The sequence below is a fragment of the Canis lupus genome, chromosome 13 (genome assembly GCF_003254725.2).
Source record: "Canis lupus dingo isolate Sandy chromosome 13, ASM325472v2, whole genome shotgun sequence".
NCBI lineage: Eukaryota > Metazoa > Chordata > Mammalia > Carnivora > Canidae > Canis > Canis lupus.
The window spans coordinates 31,554,353-31,575,902 of NC_064255.1; the positions used below are offsets into that span (position 1 = coordinate 31,554,353).

General features: G+C 44.0%; 1 long non-coding RNA gene and 1 pseudogene across 1 annotated transcript in view; both read left to right on the plus strand.

Annotated features, from left to right (window-relative positions):
• Window positions 1-820: 820 nt before the first annotated feature.
• LOC125752337 (uncharacterized) overlaps window positions 821-21,550 on the plus strand; it is a 61,124-nt gene continuing 40,394 nt past the window's right edge. Inside the window, exons 1-3 of the long non-coding RNA XR_007401598.1 lie at window positions 821-958; window positions 2,385-2,512; window positions 5,879-6,055. This is a non-coding gene — a long non-coding RNA (uncharacterized LOC125752337). The remainder of the gene's footprint in view (window positions 959-2,384; window positions 2,513-5,878; window positions 6,056-21,550) is intronic.
• On the plus strand, window positions 6,492-8,335 carry LOC112662291 (microtubule-associated protein RP/EB family member 1-like; annotated as a pseudogene).

Consider the following 21,550-nt stretch of genomic DNA (forward strand, 5'->3'; position numbering starts at 1 on the left):
CTGAGAAGAAACTGTCACTTGTTCGGGTTTGGGGCTGCTCAGGAGAGAAAGGTGGGCAGTGACACATCTGTTCCTTTTAAAAATCACTTTGTTAATTGCCTCTCAAAGGGAATATGTCCTATTTGATGGAAAATACAGTGAGCTGTTCATCGTAGGCACTTGATAAATATTTGCAGGACTGAACTGCATGGAGGTTTCTCTTAAGTCCAGACAGAGTCTCTGGAAGGTTTTGGGCAAGATGCCCAGAGTCCCTCCAAGCACACACATGGAAGGGGTAGTGAGGAGGAGCCGCGGGTCAGCAGAGCAGATCCAAATTTGGAGAAATATAGTTTGGTTTGATCTTGAACAACTGAGGATTAAATTGAATTGGAACATTTATTAGCATCCCTGGCAAAATCGTGAAGTTGATAAAGTTTGTCCTTTGAGGCACCTGCTACCCTCTGCTTCACTCCCCACCCCACCCCCACCCCCAGTTCCCTCTTTGAGCCCCGGTGTGATTCCTGGAAAGCCAGTTAACGTGGGCCAAAAAAGGCCTGCCTCTGTTAGGAATGACATTTGGCTGTACGTACGAAAAAGCCAGCCAAGGTGACTTGGCCAAATGGGTATCTGGAAAGGGGTACATCCCACCAGAAATCAGAGAAATCAAACAAAAACGACAGACCCCACAGGCGAGCGAAGAGCTAATATTTGTGAGACTATGGAAGAATGACAACTTTCACAGTCACTGGTGGTGACATAAATTAGGGAAGCCTCTTAGAACGCAGGCGGATGGAATTTGGTGACAATGGAGATGAGCGTGTTCCACTCTCCTGCCCCGTGGGCCCTGCGCCCTGGGAGATGCTGGCGCTGTGCACAAGTGCTCAGGCTGGGGCGCTCGAGCAGCACGCTGTGTGACAGTGGGTGAGAAGGAAGAAAAGAACCTACTTATCCTTCAAGACAGAAATGGATGAATTGTGATGTATGTGTGGGTTACTTACTCAGCGGTGAAAATTAATGAACAAAACATATTTTTTAACAGAGCGTGGAAGGAGGAAATCAAATTACAAAAACATTCATTGGTATCAAACCACAAAAAAAAATGCAGACGCTTTAATACACACAAAACAAAAATATATATTGCTTGCAGAGCTATTATGTACAGTCAAAATATAAAAACATGGTTTGATACGATATGCCAAGTTTTAGATCCTGATTACCTTGGGAGAGAAGGAGAGTGAATGAGGGACTTCCATTTTATGATTTTTTTTCTTTTACTTTTTAATAATTTATGAAGCAAACATTGGGACAGAGGGAATGTTCATCATTCCCAGTGCTTTTTTAGTACATTTCATAATTTAAGCAATTAAGATAAAGATGATAGCATGCACAGCTGTCAGAGCCTTGACGGCAGGAGATGCTGGGACCACTGCTGGCAGAGGTAGGATGTCCCAGCCTTCTCCAGGAAACCAGGTCTGGCCTCTCCTCCTGGTTCATGAGGTCTTTTTTTGGGGGGGGGAGTTTCTCATCTTTCAGATTTCAGATGCAATCAGCACCTCCACATCAGATCCCAGGTAGTCCTGACCATCTTGTACTTTCTGGAGCCAAACCCTCTCTGGCTTAATTTTAATATGCCGGGTGGTCTGGATTCTTAGCTGGGACCTTCAAAGGTTGTACTCAAGGAGAATCGAGGCACACAACAGAGGTAGTCTGCAGCAAATATGTGAAAGAAAAAAAAAGGGAAGTTTTTATGCAAGAGTCTGGCCCCTTAACCGAGTCTACCTTTAAAGAAAGTCAAATCCTTGATATTCCTAAGGGTCGGGGGAGGGAGTCGTGAATACTTCCTGCCCACCTGCAGCGCTGACCCCATTCTGTTTGAATCCCAAACTTCCATAAGCACAATATTCTCAGGGAAACTGATCTCATCTCATAGGTAAGCTGATTTGCATGAATGTTGCATGGATATTACCCACAGCCACCATCCATACGGGGCTTTCCACGTGCCAGGCTCTGCACTGGACATTATATACATTACGCTTGTTAGTCTCCGCAACTAGGAGATGTGCATGTGGGTTCTTATTCTGTGGACACAAAGAGGCCAAGAAATGTACCCCAGGGCACAGGGACGAGGGTGGCTGAGCTAGGACTGGACCCGGCAGCTCGTGCTTCCCGTGTTTGTGGGGAGTGTGGATAGCTCGGAATGCGGTCGTCCTCGGACAGCTCGTCTCCACAGCATCCGTTCGCCGAAGTGGATTCCACCTCTGGTCCTTACCACCCTCCTCTGCGCCACGCTTCCAGCTTGCCCGCCCCACTTGGATATCTGATACACATCTTGAATTTGACATGAGTTCCAAAAGGACTCTGATTTCTTCCACCACCCGTTTGCCCCCTGGTCTTTCCCGTTACAGCGAAGGACATCAGCATCTACTGGACAGCTCAGAGCAAAAACTTAGAAGATGTCCTCAGGTTCCATCTGCCCCTCAAACACCATTCAACCCACCAGCCAGTCCTGAAGCTTCTACCTCCAAAAGACATGGTAGGTTGGATCCAAGCACCTCCTTCCTGGGAAGACAGGGCTACCCTCCAGCTGGTCTCCCTGTTTCCATCTCTCCCCTGCTGTACCTCCTTCAGAGCAGCCAGTGACTCGGGGCGAATTGTTCAGTGTGCCCCCAATTTCAGTGGCTTCTCAGCCTACACACATGTTGGCTTTATGAGTGTCTGACCTGTGCCTTCGTGCTCAGGAGGCCCCATAGTTGGTTGAGTGCTCTGCTATCTCTGGCTTGGAAGCTTTAGGGATTTTGGAGTAAGGACGCCTGCATTTCTGTTCTGTACCAGGCACCATGAATTAGGTAGCTGGTCTGTGTGCACAACACCAGCTCCCTAGTCTTCCTGTGACCTTATCTCCTATCGCTCTCCTTCTTGCCTCATCTGTTCCAGCAACACCCGATCTCCTTTCTGTTCTTTGAACCCACCAGGCTTATTTCCATAAGCTTTTGCCTGTGCTGTCCCTTCGGCCTAAATTGCTATTCCTCAATGAGTGTGCATAGCTTCTTCTTTCCCATCATTCAAGTGGTAGTGTCAAGGCCAGCTCCTTGGAAAGCCTTCCTAGAATGAAGTCACCCCAGTTGACGAAGCGCCTTCTTACACCCGGTTACCTTCTAACCCATTACCTTGCTCTACATTCTGCATAGTAATTATCTCTTTCTGAAAGTACTGTATATTTTTTTAAATGCTTGTTATCTGTCTTCTACTGTAATAGAAGCTCCATGAAGAGCAAGGACTTGGTAGTTTTACCCAGCACTGAGTCACACCTATGATTATTGGGGGAAGAAAAAAGAGGGGGAAAGGACAAGAAAGGACAGCCTAACACAGGGCACTCTGACCCCCAAACCTTCACTCTACTCTCTCAAAGAACCCTGCATGCTCCATACAATCTGATCCCTGCTGCTCAAGAAACAGTATCAGAGTAATAATTCCTGCATTTTGTAGGTCTTCACCAGCACATAAATTAAAAATCTGCCCTTTCACTGTCCCCAGATGATGACTTCACTGAGCATCACACCATCTGCAGTCTACCTGACTATACAATTCTACTGGTAACACTGTAGTTAATTCCTTATGCAGCCACGTGCAGGGATGAGTAACATTTCCTGTGGATACCACGATCCATATGGGTCCCATCAAAAGTCATCAAACCACTAGAAGAACCCCATCATCTGACACTCTCGCTGTAGAATGTGTATTCTGATTCCTCCCACAAAATTGGCAGATAATGAGGAATATTAATATATTCCCAGGCATTTCAGCTTGCTATTCAGCAAGTACTCAAGAGCACAGCCAAGATGTAGAACACAGAGTACAATGAATGTTACTTTGTAAATGAATTAATGACCACCCACTATATCCAAGCATTACAGTTATAAATGGGAAGCACACATTAATGGGACATTAGAAAGAGCTATAATCAAAGTAAGAATAACATGCAGCAGGAGTGCAAAGCCAGGACTGATTAATTCTGCCCCGAAGGAGATATGAGATATGTGAGTGGGGTCTAAGGGAGGTCTAGTTTGTGCCATGCAGAAGAGCAGGCTTCTGTAGCAGAGCAACAAATACAATTCATCTAAATTATCCATATCTTTAATTGGCATTTAATGAGGAGAAAAAGGTCTGAACAAGTTGTTTAAAGTCCTGGTCTGAGCCCTGGCTCCAGCAGTAGCTTGCAAAGTGGTCTTAGGCATATTATTGCCCTCTGAGCTAGTTTTTGCATGTGAAAAATGAGTTTACCCTCATTAGAGTTGATACAATATAAATAAAGGAGACGCTCTGTGTGATGGGGTTCTTTGGGCTCTGAAGAACTGCACACATTAGATTTACTACTTAATTATATTGTTATGTGTTATTTATTATCATCATCATTATTATTATCACTAATAAAAATATTTTTCCAAGCATGGCATAGTTTAATAAGGGGTTGCATGGGACAAAATGTCTTAACTCAAAGGTTTTCGAACTTCAGGTTGCCAGCCATGAATAGGTCCTGAAAACAAGTTAGTGTTTGTTTGGTTCTTTAATGTAAGACAATACTGTTTCTGATTAAGAACACACAGTGGGTTGTGATGTAAAACTTATTATTGCTGGAGGGGAAGTGGTCATAATAAAAAATTCTAATAACTCTACAACCAGAAGTAATCTTAGAGATATCAGAGACTAGTGTATCAGTTATTTGATTTTAAAAGACCTACAGGTGCAGCCACTCTGGAGAACAGTTTGGAGGTTCCTCAAAAAGTTAAAAATAGAACCTATGATCCAGCAATTGTACTACTAGATATTTACCCAAGGATACAGAAATACAGATTTGAAGGGGTATGCGCACCCCAATGTTTATAGTAACATTATCAACAATAGTCAAACTCTGGAGAGCCCAAATGTCCATCAATTGATGAATGGATGAAGAAGATATATATATGAATATTATTCAGCCATCAACAAGAATGAAATCTTGCCATTTGCAATGATGCAAATAGAGCCAGAGAGTATTTTGCTAAGTGAAATAAGTCAGACGGAAAAAGATAAATACCATATGATCTCATTCATATGTGGAATTTAAGTAAGAAAACAGATGAACATATGGGTAGGGAGAAAGAGAAAAGGGAGAGAGAGAAACAAGTTGTAAGAGATTCTTAACGATAGAGAAACTGAGGGTTGATGGAGGGAAGTGGGTGGAGGATGACCTAGATGGGAGATGGGGATTAACAAGGGCACTTGTGATGAGCACTAGGTGTTGTATATAAGTGATGAATCACTGAATTCTACTCCAGAAACCAATTTTGCACCATATGTTAACTAAAAAAAAATTAAAAAAATAAAAACTATAGGAGATGATCAGGTCTCTTCATCCTCACTCTATGGTTAGAAACGTGGAGGTCCCTCAGCTGTGAGGGGGCAAAGGCAAGTCATAAAGCCTAGCTTCCCACAAGACAGCCAGTCCTCAGTGCTGAACCAGGAAGTGGGGGAGGCTCAGAAACAAGAGGTCCTGTCTTCTAAGAGTTTGAATATTTAACAACGGCTGCTCATTGAGCTCTGCTCTGTGCCTAACACCACCCCTGGCCTCAAGTTGCTGCTTATACTTTAATGGGAGAGAGAAACATGCACACAGTAAGTGTACTAAAAGATGAATGAAATTATTGCTGGTTGGAAGACATTCAGTGAGGTAATTAAACAAAGGAAGGGATAGTAGAGTGGGATGGGGTACACATGGAGGTGGGCAGGGAAGCCTGTCTGAATAGGTTGAAATCTGAAGGATGGAGGTTCCATCTTTCCTTTGCGATCACAAGATGGGTGCCACCATTGTTTAAGCCACGAAAAAGGGGTAGAGGGAAAGTGCTTACTTGCCTTTCATCAGGGAAAACAATTGTTACCAGAGGAAAGAATTCTAATTCTCATGGAGCAAAACCTGTGACCTGGCTCTGCTGAGCTGCAATGGAAGCTGGGAAAAGGGAGTATCTCACTCAACCTGGTTCTGTGGCTTCCAAACAAACCTGCTTTGACAATCAAGGAGGAAAGGAATCATGAATATTGGGTAGGTTGTTGCAAGTGATTGTTATACATCTTATTCTACTACACATTTCTGTGCATTTGTTCATATAATTCCTTCTGCTCAGCACACCCTTCTTCATCGAATGAAAGAGAAATAAGCAAATGCATATGCTTTTGCTCTCAACCCCATTAGCCCAGAAATCCTCACAGACTCAGTTGGATTCCATGTCTCAGTCCTAACTTTGCTTCCTTTCTCTACCTTGACCTACCCACCTTGATTTCTAGCTCTGTCTTAGGAAAGGTCGTGCATGGAATGACATAATCATGTCTGATTACATTTTATCTACACCCTGAAAGATGGCGACTTTATCTTTCTAATGAGCAGCACATTTCTCGATTCATACTTTATTACACATTATTATCCCCATCTTTTTGTTGGTATGATTGTTTCACAAATTGCAGGCTCCCACATTAAATTAATGCTGATTATGACTTTCCCCAGGTGCATTATCTTACATTTATCTATATTAAATCTCATCTCATTTGCTTCCCAAAACTTTCATTCTTCTCTGTTCTTTTAGCCTCTCCAATACTTATTAGGGTTTAGAATTTGATAGCATCTAAAATGTCATCAACTTGTCTTTGTTTCTAAATCGTAAATAAGCTAGAATAAATCCCTCTAACATGTACAGGAGAAAAAACTAGTATGTATTGTCCATTGACTGCCTTAGCTGGGAGTTCTTAAGATTAGGATTTGGTGCACAGAGTGTATGTGGAAGGAGATTCTGGGAAGCACAGTGATGGAATGTGAAAGGGGGACAGAGTGAAGAAAAGAAAATAAAGAGTGTGCAGTTGAGGGGCACCTGGATGGCTTAGTCAGTTAAGCATCTGATTCTTGATTTCAGCTCAGACTATGATCTCAGGGTTGTGATATCAAGCCCTGCCTTGGGTCCCGTGCTCAGCAGGGAGTCTACTTGAGATCCTATTTCTCCCCCTCCTTCTGCTTCTCCCCTCTACTCCCTCCCTCATGAATAAATAAATAAGAAACGAGACAAAGACAGAACCGAAGCTGGGCACAGGCAGTGGACGTGGTCCCGCCGAGAGCCGAAGATGGCAGTGAACGTACACTCAACGTCCATCACCAGTGATAACCTAAGTCGACATGACATGCTGGCCTGGATCAATGAGTCTCTGCAGCTGAACCTGACAAAGATTGAACAGTTGTGTTCAGGGGCTGCCTATTGTCAGTTTATGGACATGCTATTCCCTGGTTCCATTGCCTTGAAGAAAGTGAAATTCCAGGCTAAACTAGAGCATGAATACATCCAGAACTTCAAAATACTACAAGAAGGTTTCAAGTGAATGGGTGTTGACAAAACAGTTCCTGTGGACAAATTAGTAAAAGGAAATTTTCAGGACAATTTTGAATTTGTTCAGTGGTTCAAGAAGTTTTTTGATGCAAACTATGATGGAAAAGACTATGACCCTGTAGCTGCCAGACAAGGTCAAGAAACTGCGGTGGTTCTCTTCCTTGTTGCTCCAGCTCTGGACAAACCGAAGAAACCTCTCAGCTCTAGCAGGGCAGCTCCACAGAGGCCCACTGCAACACACAGAACTACTGCAACCCCTAAGGCTGGCCTGGGTGTGGTGAGAAAGAATCCAGGTGTGGGCAATGGGGATGATGAAGCAGCTGAATTGACGCAGCAGGTCAATGTATTGAAACTTACTGTCGAAGACTTGGAGAAAGAAAGAGATTTCTACTTTGGAAAGCTAAGAAACATTGAATTGATTTGCCAGGAGAACGAAGGGGAAAACAACCCTGTATTGCAGAGGATCGTGGACATTCTCTATGCCACAGATGAAGGCTTTGTGATACCTGATGAACAGAGGTATGTGATACCTCCACAGGAGGACAATAAGAGTATTAACAGCCTGGACCAGCAGAGTGACATCCGAATTTTTCACTCCAAATCATGTGCTTAACTGTAAAATACCCCTTTCATTATTCTTAGAGGACTCACTGGTTTCTTTTCATGAGCAAACAGAACCTCTTCTTAAAGTGCACTTTGCAGAAGTTTCACCCCTTTTTCCAATGGGTTTGAGTTAGGAGCTTTTACCCCATAGCAGAGCAGTATTAACATCTAGTTGGATCACCTGGGAACACAGAGGCTGACCATGTGGGGCTCACTGTGTGGACGCTGGTGATACTCACTGCTGGAGAAGGTGCTTTTATGTCACACACCGAGGTGGAGTCCTCAGTAGAGAAATGTAAAGACAGATTTGAATTTTAGCTAATGTGAAATCTTGGCAGAGAACGTTTTAATAAATAAATGCCTTAAGAGAAATAAATAAAAAATAAATAAATAAATAAATAATAAATACTTAAAAAAAAACAAAAGAATGTACAATTGAGTAGTTGAGACTGCTGGCTTCTGAGGCTCAGCTTGCTGAAAATCCTTTGAGAGCTGAAATAGAGAGCACATTTTCCTAACTACTGCCCACTATCACTTGATGCTTGCTTCTGGCAGACATTAGTTCTCTGACATGTACAGTCAGGTTCAGCCTGGCAAGCTCCTGTAGCCAGAGAAAGCTCTCAGACAGAGATACAGATGCTAAAGGCAGAAGGTCTTGCAGGGAAGAGATTGTTCCGTAAAGGCTTTGTAGGCCTCTGAGTCATCCAAAGAGGCCATGAGCAGTGCACCTGCTACAGTCCACCTCATGCACCACTCAGATCCACTCTCGCCACACAGAAAATCTACTTTTTTTCTGTCACCGACTCTGCATTGTGGCATATTCTTGCATATTTGTCATCTCCCTCCTCTAACACTCATTTGAGGTTGTTTTCTGCCTTGGCCAATATTTCTGCTGATGTAAGTTGCTTTCCCAGTGAGTTAACTCAGAACTTCATCACTGAGGTATCCGAGCCCCTGGTTACAATGCTTTTGTCATGCCACAGCTAATGTGTTTCCACTTGCAGTTACCAGTGGGCATGGAAGCCCCAAGGAGCACCTCAGTGAATCTGCTGAGTTCCATACTTATATGCCTCTGCTCCCAGTATAAGCAGTAGCCCTAGCACCTCATGTCATTTGTTCTTGCAAGCGAAGTAATTTTCCCTGCTGTGGTCTATCAGCATGTGAAGCTAGCTAGCCATCAACCATAACCATTGGCTTGGTAGAGCCCTTCATATGTTGTTTAACAGATGCATCCTTCTATTGGAATTTAAGACCACTGGTCCAGGAGAGCCAACAGCTGGAGAGGTTTGGGAGGTTTGGGAGGAAAAAATTTGATTTGTTCATCCACTAGAAGGAGTCTGAGGAAAGGATATGTATAGGAATGAATAGCTTAATTGCCTGGTCAGGGACCTAAAAAGAACCCCATACGTGGAGATACTTTCCTACCTCTGTCTTTCATGGACACATCCCTGAGTGAGATTGGAGGATGGTCAGCATACTAACAAATTGCGACGGGCCATTTAAGAACTTGGACTGGGGTTTTCCTTCTCCATCACTGTCATAGGGAACCTCATAAGAGGCCATTTATGTGAGTGGTGGGAGAGGCTCTCGTGCAACAGAGGTATGTGACAGGGTCTGGGTCATGGATTCATATAATTCACCTGTGCCTCCCAGATCTGCCTGGGCTTGATCTAGCATGGACCATTTTTATCTTATGATGAGTTGTTACTCTGCTTGCCTAACCTTATAACCTGGTAGCTCTGACAATACCTAGCTCTTGATGGACGGTTCCAGTTGCAATGTCACTTGATGTCCCGTGTCAGACACTCAGTCTTCATTAAGATTCAGAAGCATGGCCGGACTTGCTTTTTTGAACAACATATAATTATCTATGATAGAAGTGTATCTTTGATCCAGAAACCTAGAGGTCTGCTCCATGGCTTTTTATTGAGATTGCCAGGTGCTCCACGCAGCATCCTTATCTACTTGAATATATCTTTCACCAGAAGATATGCCTGATCAGAGCAATTTTTACTGAAGCCTGAACCTGTTGCAGAGTACTCTTTTTTGGCCCCAGTCAAAACTGGCAGGCTTCCTAGTTATCAATAAACTGTGGGAGCCGTACTCCCAAATGTAGTATGTGCTGTCTTCCAAATCTAAAGAGTCCCAACAAACACTGTGCCCATCTTTTATGCGTAGGGAGCTCTAGATGTAACAACTTTCCCTATAGCCTGGAGGGCAGGTCTTCACATGCCCCAGATGGTTAGACACCTAATTTTACACAATTTCACCAATGTGGCAGTCGCCAAAATCTTCAATGGGGGTTATCTCCAACCCTCTGGTGTGGGAAAAGTATGTGTTTTGGTGAACATGTAGCAGTCTCTGAGGCATATGTGCATATATACACGTGTATGTATATATAGTTGTGTAGATTTATCAAACAGTGCATCTTCAGCTTTACCAAAGGGAAGTAGGAGTAGAGAAGAGAAGCACAATGATTGCCCGTCTCTTCTCTCCCAGAGCATTTCACTTCAATTTGCCCAGGGTTTCAATAACACCTAAGTGTTGAATATTGTGGATTCAAGAGTATAGGAACTTCTGTGAAACCCAGAAATTATACAGGAGCACACAGATCCACAGATCCAGTACACAGACTTTAGCACAGTTGACATGGTGAATGGACCCACCAATATCCTGATCATTTGCATATTCCGTTTCAGCATAACAGTAAAAACAATTCAGAGAAATCAAAACCAGTGAGAAATTTAGGAGGGCGTATGTGTCAGAAGGGGTCTGAGAGGACTTTTCAAGCAAGACAGAAAGCTCTAGGTAAGGAAGGAAAGAATACACGTAGATCCTAAAAGAGTTAAGACTTTTGCATGAGAAGAGAGTATAAAACAAAGTCAAAGACCTATGATAGAATGGGGGAAATATTTGCAACTTTCATGACAGAAGATTAATACAGAAAGAGCTTTTACTAATGAATAAGAAAAATGTCAACAGCACAATTTTAAAGAATGGGCTCTAAGATAAAAATAGTTATTTCACAGCAGAGATTGTCCAAAAGGGCAATAGATGTCACAATTTCCAGGTAGAAACTGATCCATTTCAATAAAAGGTCCCTTCTTCTGCACTTTGGAGAATAATTTCATGCTGAAAGGAATGAAAATAAAGCATCTAAGCCTTTTGGAATGGGAATAAGTGACTTGCAAAGAGAGCTCCCACTAGCTTGAGCTTAGTAGAGCAAAATAGTATTCCCAAGTGAAGGTACCTGGGACACTTAAAGCGCCGGGAAATCTGCTGGAAACTCTTAGGGAGCCACCGAAGAGCCATGAGCTTCGTTGACACACTATTCACAAAGAGCCTGCATCAAGTCTGGTGAAGGGAAAAGAACCAGAGCTGTATTTAAGCCCATCACTGCCATCTACTAGCTAAATGGCTTTGGCAAGGGTTACAGGCTGAATGGTGTCCTCAAAAAGATGCATTGAAGTTCTAACTCCCCCATGCAGTGCTTCTGTAGGATCTTGTTTGGAAGTAGGTTCTTTGCAGGTGCAATGAGTGAGATGTAGATGAGGCCATACAGAAGTACAGTGGGCCCTTAGTCCAGCATGACAAGTGTCCTCACAGAAAACAGAGAAGAGGGCAGCCCCAGTGGCCCAGTGGTTTAGTGCTGCCTTTGGCCCAGGGCGTGATCCTGGAGACATGGGATGGGGCCCCATGTCAGGGTCCCTGCATGGAGTCTGCTTCTCCCTCGGCCTGTGTCTCTGCCTTGCTCTCTCTTTCTGTGTATCTCTCATGAATAAATAAATAAAATCTTAAAAAGAAAAAGAAAACAGAGAAAAGACACAGAGATACACAGGAAAAAGATGAACACGTGACAAGCAGAGATCAGAGTGATGCATCTACAAGCCAAGGAATGCCAAGGATCACTGGCAAACACTAGAAGCCAGAGGAGGCAAAGCTTCTCCCTTACAGATTTCAGTGGGGGTGTGTCCTACTAGCACCTTGCTTTAGGACTTGTAGCCTTCAGAACTGTGAGCCAATACACTTTTGTTGTGCTTTGTTGTAACCCAGTTTGTACTTTGTTACAGCAGCCACAGGAAACTAACATGGCCAGGGTTAAGGGAAATTATTCATGATACTTATGCTAAGGCTCTCCTATATTTAGGATTATCTCAGTAGCTATAGGGACCACTGAAATGGGGTTTTGCAGTAAGGAAGAGAGATTGGGCTTATCTCTGAATACAACATGGAAAAGTAGGGATTTTATAGCCAACAAGTAGGGGAAGGTGGGTATCAGAGGATGGAAAATCATTTAGAGAGTAGGGTAAGTCTTGCGGACCGGCCGATAGGATTCTTAGGAAGGCGCAGACACTACTCTGGGGATGGGAGGGCAGGGGAAGGGATCAGATCCTGAGGGCGATCACATAGGGGGAACACGGGTTCTGGCATTCATCCCACTATTTCCTCTACCATCAGATCTCCCTCCAACTCCCTCTTTAAGGACCCTATGGTTACATTTAGGAGCCACCCAGATAATCCAGGAGAATCTCCCCACCTAGAATCCTTAACCTAATCATACCTCCCATGTTGGGTAATATTCACAGGTTCCAGGGATTAGGCGTGGGTATCTTTGGAGCCTACCATCATGCTCACCTTCTCTCAGCTTGTTTCCTTAAAATGAGGATAGTGATGCTTACTTAACAGGGTTGCTGATACGGTTTCCTAAATTAAACTATGCATTTGAAAGCTTCTAGCACCAGCTCTGGACAATCGGAACTGAGCAGTAAACACTAGCTGGGTTTTAGGGTCTTCTAGAATGACAGGAGGGCCGGGGTTGTGGGAACATGCCTCCTTGGTAAGTCCTCTGGCACTGCTGTCGCTTTAGGGGCTGGCCCCTCCCCACCTGCTTCAGCTGGGGACAGATGCTCTAGGAGTCAAGGGCAGCCCGCAATTTCCAGCACATACCCAGTGTGACTCTGCAGCACACCTGATTCTTCTTTCCCTGAGTCGTGTGTGAAATGGATCTCACCAAACAGAAATTGCTTTCCTCTTATTGCTCTCTCAACCTTTAGGGAAAAGTAGTGCTATTTTTTTTTTCCATCCTCAAAACCTTTTAATAAGAATCTGCCCGCAGATACCCATGGCTTCAAATAACTCCAGCACCAGGCACTCTTCTTTCTACTCCCCCCACCCTTTCTCCCTATTTCTCTGGAATAAATCTTCATTCCCTTTATTTATGCTTGATTCATTCAAGTAGACACAACTTTCATACAGCATTCTTTAATCAGAGTTTTGCTGTTGACATGTTTTAATTAGATCCCTGCTTACAAATTTAGTCAGCACATAAAATAACCTCCCCCCCTCTCTTTCAGCTGGGACTGTAGAGAACACTATCTATCTATCAAGGCTGACAAGTCAATTGTGAGAATCATTCCACCAGGTCTCTATAAAAATATCCGGTGTGAGAACTTTTCAAAGAGAATTCTTCAAAACTCAAATCAGCCTGAGGATCTGGGTCATGGTGTTTGGGTGACGCGGAGAGGAAGCAGGGAGACAGGCTGTGGGGAGAGGCCCTGCCCAACAGCCCAGGGAGCTTCCGCTGTTGTTCTGCGCCCTTCCCACGACCTGCTCCGACGAACTGCACAAACTTGAGTCCGTTGGCCTTTCGGGGGTCTCAGTTTTCACAGCAATAAATGCGGGGCGGGGGGAATAAAAATAAATAAATAAATGCAGGAAAATTCATTTTTCCACCATGTTGTTGTGGATTTTTTTTCTTTTTTTTTGAAAATTTAAATTCGATTTGCCAACAAATAATGCATCATTAGTTTCAAATGTAGAGTTCAATAATTCATCAGGTGCCTGTAACACCCAGTGCTCATCACATCATGTGCCCTCCTTCATGCCTATCACCCAGTTACCCCATCCCCTCACCCACCTGCCTTCCAGTGACCCTCAGTGTGTTTGCCAGAGTTAGGAGTCTCTCTTGGTTTGTCTTCCTCTCTGATTTTTTCCCATTCCGTTTCCCCTCCTCCCCTTTTGATCCTTTGCACTATTTATTACATTCTACATATGAGTGATGAGTGTTGTGGAAAGTAAACAAAACAATGTACATATAGTGCCAGAGACATATTTGTACGCACATACGTCTATTGACTTATCTACTTCTTTATCCATATCTCTATATAAATAGGTATGGATACCGGTAAGGTGTAGGTACATAGGTACAGATGTGATTTAAGTGGAGACAGAGATACAGATAGAGAAGCAGCTCTCGCTCTGCCCATGTGTGTTTGTTCTCCTCCACCACAGAAATAAGTAAAGCACCATAGGACATATGAATGGACTCATCCCTCACCCGTTTTATCCATTCATTCTATAAATATTCACTGTGACCCAGACTGATGCTCAGGGATGTAAATATTTTGGTGTTCCCTTTCTTGCAAACACTGTTAGTGTGGCAGTTGCTGTCAGTGCCAAATTCAGTGACTTAGCACAACACACATTTATTATCGCATAGTTCTGGAGGTTAGCAACCTGACATGGGTCTTGCCAGGCTCCAATCCAGATGTTGGCAGATCTGCGTTCCTCTCTAGAAGCTGATCTGTTTCTTGGCCTTTTCAGCTTCTAGAAATTACCCCATTCCCTGGCTCACGGTCCCCTTTGTCCATCTTCACGGCCACCAATGTTGTGTGACTCTACGGAGTGCCTTTTACTGCTGTCACACATTCCCCTGATTGCTCTGCTTGCCCCTTGTCTTCCTCGTTTAAGGGCCCTTGAGGCTACACTGAGCCCATGTGGATAATCAAGGGGAACATGAAGCCAGCTGATTAGCAAGCAATGTCATCTTGAGCACATGCTGTCATCATCTCTCCTAGCTCAGTTTCCTTATAAATTGAGTAGCGATGAGTTGAGAAGAATGTCTAGGAAGGCCTAAGTGAGGAGGTGCAAGCAGATGACAACATTGAATCAAAGCTGCCATGGCACAAGCAATGAGCGTCAGGAGCCCTGGGTTGGATCCTGTGTCTGCCTCTCACAAGTAGGGACATGGAGTGGGGGACTGGGGAGGAGCCCTTCCCTTAGAGCAGCGGAGCAGGGAGTCTCTGCAATGAACCAGGAGGGTGGGACTCATGGTTTCTGAGTGAACTGCAGGCAATCCTGCTACATGGTTGGCAGCACTACAAGGTGGCAGAGTAGGTTCGCCCCACCCACCGCCTCCTCCTCACCTGAAGTGTGCTGACGTCTTCCCCGGGGAGGGTGACCAACTTGTCCTTTGTCTAACCCTGGCAGGTCTCACTTCCTGGGAAAGCTCTAGTCCCCAAACCCCATGAGGCTGAGGGCATGGAGGGCAAGCCTCCCCTTGGAGAGGCCCTGGAGAAGTCCTGAATCAGAGACGAAGCCAAGGGGTACATGGGGCATATGCTTCCCAGGGGAGGATGAAACTGGAACCAGCCTTGGTCTGTGGTCATTACACTTGGAAGGAACACCCTAGGACGCCCCCTGAGCTAGCAGCTGTGGTCAGCCAGACCCGAGGCCAGATAGGAATGTCATTGTGTGATGCCTGGAGTCATGAGACCTGTGCAGGTTGGGCATGGAGACTTGACTTGCCTGCCTTTCCTGGGGACTGATGCCTAAGGATCAACGGTGCAGGGAGATGCTCTGCAGACACCAAAGGGCTACAGAAATGATACACTGACTTGTTTTTTAAAAAAACAACTCAAGAGACACATTTAAGTGAGAGATAGGTGTGAGGTCCCAGGTTCGCTGTCTTTGCTTGTTTTTACAACTGTGTAGAGACAAACCAGGAAGGAATGGAAACCCAGTGAGGAGAGACCCCCCCATCCCTGCACGAGGACAAATCTGAACCTAAATGAGAAACAAAGTCCAGTTAATGAAAAGGCTGCAGGGTGTTTGCTCAGGCAATCAACGTGGATTATCTAAGAACTGGGTCCAGATGCGCGCTGGAACAAGGACGCGGGAATTTCTGTGACTCACACATGGAAACGGTTTCTTTAATTTATGCAGCCAGTAAGCAGCGTAGAACCCAATTCTACTCTAACCTGCAAAGACTCACAGATGCGATCTTAGAATCGCAGAGTTAAACCTGAACAGGCCTTTGGAGATCATCTAGAGCAGGCACGTGCTGCCATTTCCCCCTCCTGGGCCACTCACAGAAAATTGCCAGCTGATGGAATCTAGACAGAGCCTCAGAATCCTTCTCAGCACCCCAAAGTATTCAGCTGTCACGTGAGCCAACAAACCCAGCCAGACTGTATGACTTAATCAAACATATTTTTTTCTCTTCTATAAGCAATGTGAAATAGAGGATCAAAGAAAAACATTTTAAATGAACATAATATATATTTAATTGTAATATGCAGTCAGCCTAATTAAAACAGTTTTGTGGAAAAAGAGAATTAACTTCCCATCACTCCAAATCTTCCTTGATCTGTATAAACATACAGATTTACATTCATTTCACCTCGTTGTAATCAACATGTACATTCTATTTTCCCTTCTGCCTTCTTTACTCACCATCAATCAGTGTGCGCAATTGTGTGTTTACTCCAAAGAATTTTCATTTTAATGGCTATATATTAGCTCATTATTTTGCTGTACCAAATTCACTGTCTTGCATACCCTGTGGTAGCTCTGCAGGACGGCTTGGGTTGGTTTGCTAGCGCTGCCGTAACAAACTACCGTACACTGAGCAGCTTAAACAACAAGAATTTATTTTCTTGCAGAATTAGAGGCTAGAAGTCCAAGATCAAGGTGTTGGCAGGGCTGGTTTCTTCTGAGCTCTCTCTCCTTGGCCTGTAGATGGCCAAGAAGACCCTGTTTCTTCACGTGGTCTTCCCGTCATACCCATCTGTATCCTAATCTCCTCACACATGGACCTCAGTCTTCCTGGATTATCACCCGGCCTGATGACCTCACTTTAATATAATTACTTCTTTTAAGACTCTGTCTCCAAATACAGTCACATTCTGAGATACTGGAGATTAAGACTTGGACATATGAATTTGGGGGAGAATCATAACTCAGCCCACAGAAACTTCTCTTTCATTTGGGCTCCTCTTTTAGGTTTTTCAGACCTGGAGCAGATGTCACTGTCTCCTGGCTGTCAGTCTCTCGTCCTCTGCCCATCGCTACCTTGTGATGTGACCTGGAGTTTATATCCAGTGGGCATCCCTTGCTCAAGATGCGACAGGAGCTGGGAAGTTGCTGGCATAGAAATCCTTTATTTCTCACCCCTAGTAAACCATCCCAATCCAGTGCATGTTCTGGCTCATACAACCAAGAACCCAGCTGCATGTTCCTGGGAAAATGTAATAGTATCTCAGTAAGGGGCCACTCTGTACTTTCCTGCCTCTTCCCTTATCTCTCCAGCTTCCTTCTTACTGTATTAATCATGTGTTTCTGACACTTTGACATCTGGGGTCTTACTGACTGGGACCCTTCAGACATGAACTGGGCTAACCCGTTCTTAGACACAGTAAATGACTCCCAGGTAAGTGTGCCTTTTATGTGCACACCATTCAATCCAGAACCCACCGCCACACCCCTCTGTCTCTATCAGGCTCTCACACTCCAGCCACTGTCTAGCCGCCCTGGCCACCTCAGGCCCAGGTACCAGACAAGCTCTACTCCCCTGTGTCCCAGAGCCTTCTCAAATTACTCAAATTATTCAAATTAGCCGACCTTAAACCTGCTTATTCGACCTCACCCATTCCTTCCTGCAGAAACCAAATAAGGGTTCTTGACCCATTTCCCCAACTCCTGCTTCCTGGTCAACTCTGGCAGTTCCCTGTGTGGATCTACCTTACGTGGCATCTCCCTTCCTCTTGGGTACCCTGAGTAAAAACGATGGCAGTCATCTCCTGACCAGTTTGCCTCACCACCATGCCTGAATAACTATAAAACTTAGATTTTCAAAAAGTCCTGCCTCTTGCTCTCCTGGTATTTCATCCCTGAATAAACATGAGCACCCAGGTTGTGCCTCAGTCTTTCTAGGAAGATTGAGCTAAGGAATTACCCAAAGGAAAGAAGACACATTTTCCTTACTAGCCTACTAAGTCCCAGGCTATGTACTCAGACCTACACCTATTTAATTTCATTTGAAGTCATTTACAAATACAAGAAAATTTTTTTATAGACCTGACTGCATATTGGCTTCCTCCAGAAAGATCAAGCAATGTGAAACTCATGTTTCTTTCCATCCCTGACAGTATTTGCTCATTATTGTTTACTTGATAGGTGTTCAGTAGTAAATTAGAAGCTTCTTTTACTTAGTGTTACTTCAATTGCTAATAAGCTATGCATTTTATTTTACTTTTTAAAATGATTTTATTTATTTATTTGTCAGAGAGAGAGAGAGAGAATGAGAGATAGAGAGCGAGCACAACAGGAGGAGCAGCAGAGGGAGAAATAGGCTTCCTGCTAAGCAGGGAGCCCAACAGAACCCCAGGATCATGACCTGAGCTGAAGGCAGACGTTTAACCAGTTGAGCCACCCAGGCACCCCAGAAGCTATGAGTTTTAAATAAGAGTTATTTTGTTTGTTTCTTTTATTGACAGAGTAATATATTTAGTGTAAGCTTCTGCTCCAACCTCAGGTCTTGGCACACAGTAGCCTTACGAGAACTTAACCAGCTCTTACACTACACTCAGGTTCTAAGAATTGGCCTGACCTTTGTGGAGGCTGATTCAGGGACCCCCAGATCCCAGGCACTTCGGTGAGGCAAAGCTGAGGAAATCTTACTACTTGCTCTTCCTGAGTGCCACACCTTGACCAGGAGCTCCTTCAGCTACCACAGGGCTTGGTACTCAACCAGGAATGTGAGCCCCTCAACCTGGGGTGGGGGGGCTTGGAGCAAACCCTTCATGAAAAATAATGCTTGTTGGTAAAGCACTTTGAGATTCTTCCAAGAAACCTAGATTCTCAGGACAAGGTGTTATTATTTAGTTGATGGGAAACAAATATCCACGTAATCACCATAATTATATTGTCAAAACTGCTTAAAATATCTACCCTGCTGGGACTGCAATGATGTCAGGAGTTTTGTGACTAGTAAATTGGAACATTATCATGAAATTAAAAAAGAAAAGTTATATTACCAAGTAATTCATCAGAATGATTTGATATTTCAAGGATAACCACCAAGCAATTTCAGGAACATGTAATTATTTTTTTACTTGCTATTTTATGATGCATTACTCAGTAGCTGTGTGGTTGACTGTGCCTTTTAAATGGAAGAATAACGAATAACAAGTCATTAGCAGATCAAAGTCGAGGTGGGAATACAACTTGGATTTTCCTGATTCTTTCTGGGCTTTTGGAATCAAAACACTCAAGCAGTGACAGGCACTCGGCAGTCTCTGGTTCCTGAAGCACAGGGAGCATGCCTGGCACATACCAGGGGCTCAGTAAATGCTGACACACTCGTGATTTCCTAATTATTTGATGTCGTGAGTCTCCAGGACTTCCCATATGCTATTTTCTTTACTAAAATTCCACTTTTCCTTCTGGAAAACCTTGAGTTGTCAATAAAATGGCCCAACGATCACCTCTGCAAAGCCCTTTCTGGAATCCTAGGGTAGATCTATGTGTGTTTTCCGTGGTACACTACTGTCCTCTGTACACACGTCCATTGTAGGCCTACCACACTGAATTGTCTCTTTCCCCACTCTGTCTTTACTGTATAGTAAGCTCCTGCAGGGCAGAAATGACTGGCCTGCCTTCTTTTCTGCCTCCAGTTAACAATATTAACTAAGCTCCTGTGTGGGTTGGGCACAGTGTGAGGTCTGAGGGATACAGTGGCAACCAAACTAGACATGGCTCCTGCCCTCATGGAGCATCTGGTTTAATGACATGTTATTTCAGGTGGCAGTTTGAGTTTCTGGGACAAATCCTGATTAATAGATATGTAAAGAAGGATTGGTAGGAAGACGGAAGAAAGGATGGCAGGGTTAGGAGGCCTTAGAAGAATCTGCACGGTGATGTTGGTAGAGAATCAAATTTCATTTCAAACCCTGGAAGGACAATGGGAGGCAGTTGTGACTCTGATTTATCAAGTGGCAGAACTAGGGCCAGTGGCTGGGAGTTATAGGAAAGCAAATATTTCCATTATTCTATATCAAGGGATAGAGAGAAGAAGCTGAATAGTATCCTATTTGGAGATGCTGTGAATGCTAGAAGGTTGCTTAACTCAATGCCAGCACTAGGTTCTGGAAAGTTCTAGTTGGTTCTAGGTTCTAGTGGGTTCTGGAAGAAAGGAAAAGGTGGAAGCAGAAAAGGAGTCCCCGCATGTAATTGTAAAGCCTAGGGGAGATACAACTTAGAATACGTGGGGAGAACAACTTTGGATTTTAGTGTACTTCATGTTCAGTCAATAAGGAAGGCAACCCAGGTGGTGAAGGTGGTTGTGTGATCTCAGACTGCCTCGGTAGAGCTTTTTTCCACAATCAAGGTGGATTACATGATTGGCCACATTGAAATCCAAGGCACCTCACTCCAACAATTGACTAAGAGTAAAAAGTGGGGGTCCTGTGGGGGTCCTGAGGCAGGACGCCATAGCATTAACCAAGCCCATAGCCTAGCAATGGGTGCTAAGCAAGACACCTCTAGTGGTGCCCCTTTGCAGTTAGGTTTATACCATCACTCTGGCTTGTCTTTTCACAAATGTTCTGATTCTGATCCAATCAAAGCAGTGATCCTGCTTCCACCATCTTAGCTTTAGCGTGTATACAATATGGATTTTTCATGGGTTGTGTTGTGTCTCCTTAAAATTCTTGTGTTGAGTTCCTAACCCCAGTGCCTCAAGATATGACTGTATTTAGATATAAAATCTTCAAAGAGGTCATTAAAACTAAATTAGGTCATGGATTCAATATGGCTGATGTCTTTATGAGAAGAGACCAAGACACAGACACACACAGAGTAATGACCATGTGAAGACACAAGAGGAAGGCAGCTGTCTGCAAGCCAACAGGAGAGGCCTCAGAAGAAACTCAGCCTGTTAACATCTTGATCTTAGACTTCAGGCCTCCAGAATTGTGAGAAAATGCATTTCTGAGTTTAAACTGTCCTGTTTGTGGTATTTTTTGTGACAGCCCCAGTAGGCTAACATAGGTTCTAATACTGTGGAGCATGCTTAGTCATCACACATAAGTAGTTTCTGCATTATCTACTTCACTGGAAATCCCTTGCTATTGGATTTCTGTTAATGACTTCATTTGAAAACACCACCACTTCCTGCCAAGGGCTCTACCAGGAATAAGATATGACCATTTCCCAACAGAAATACAGTTTCTAGAAAATGGAAGGAGGGATTGTGCTCTTCTCTGGATGGCTTGAGTCCTACTTGTATTAGAACACTTCTTCCTCATACTCAGTTCCTATTGATGTGTTTGTCTTCCCAGCTAGATCCATGGGCAACTTTAGTGCAAATTCTCTGCCTTTACCATCCTGGTGTGTGCTCTGTATGCACACACACACACACACACACACTACAGAGTTCCTAGGGCAACAAATTGGATGAGTGGATGAATGTCCACCAAATTCTTGCGAATAGTTCATTTTCCAGT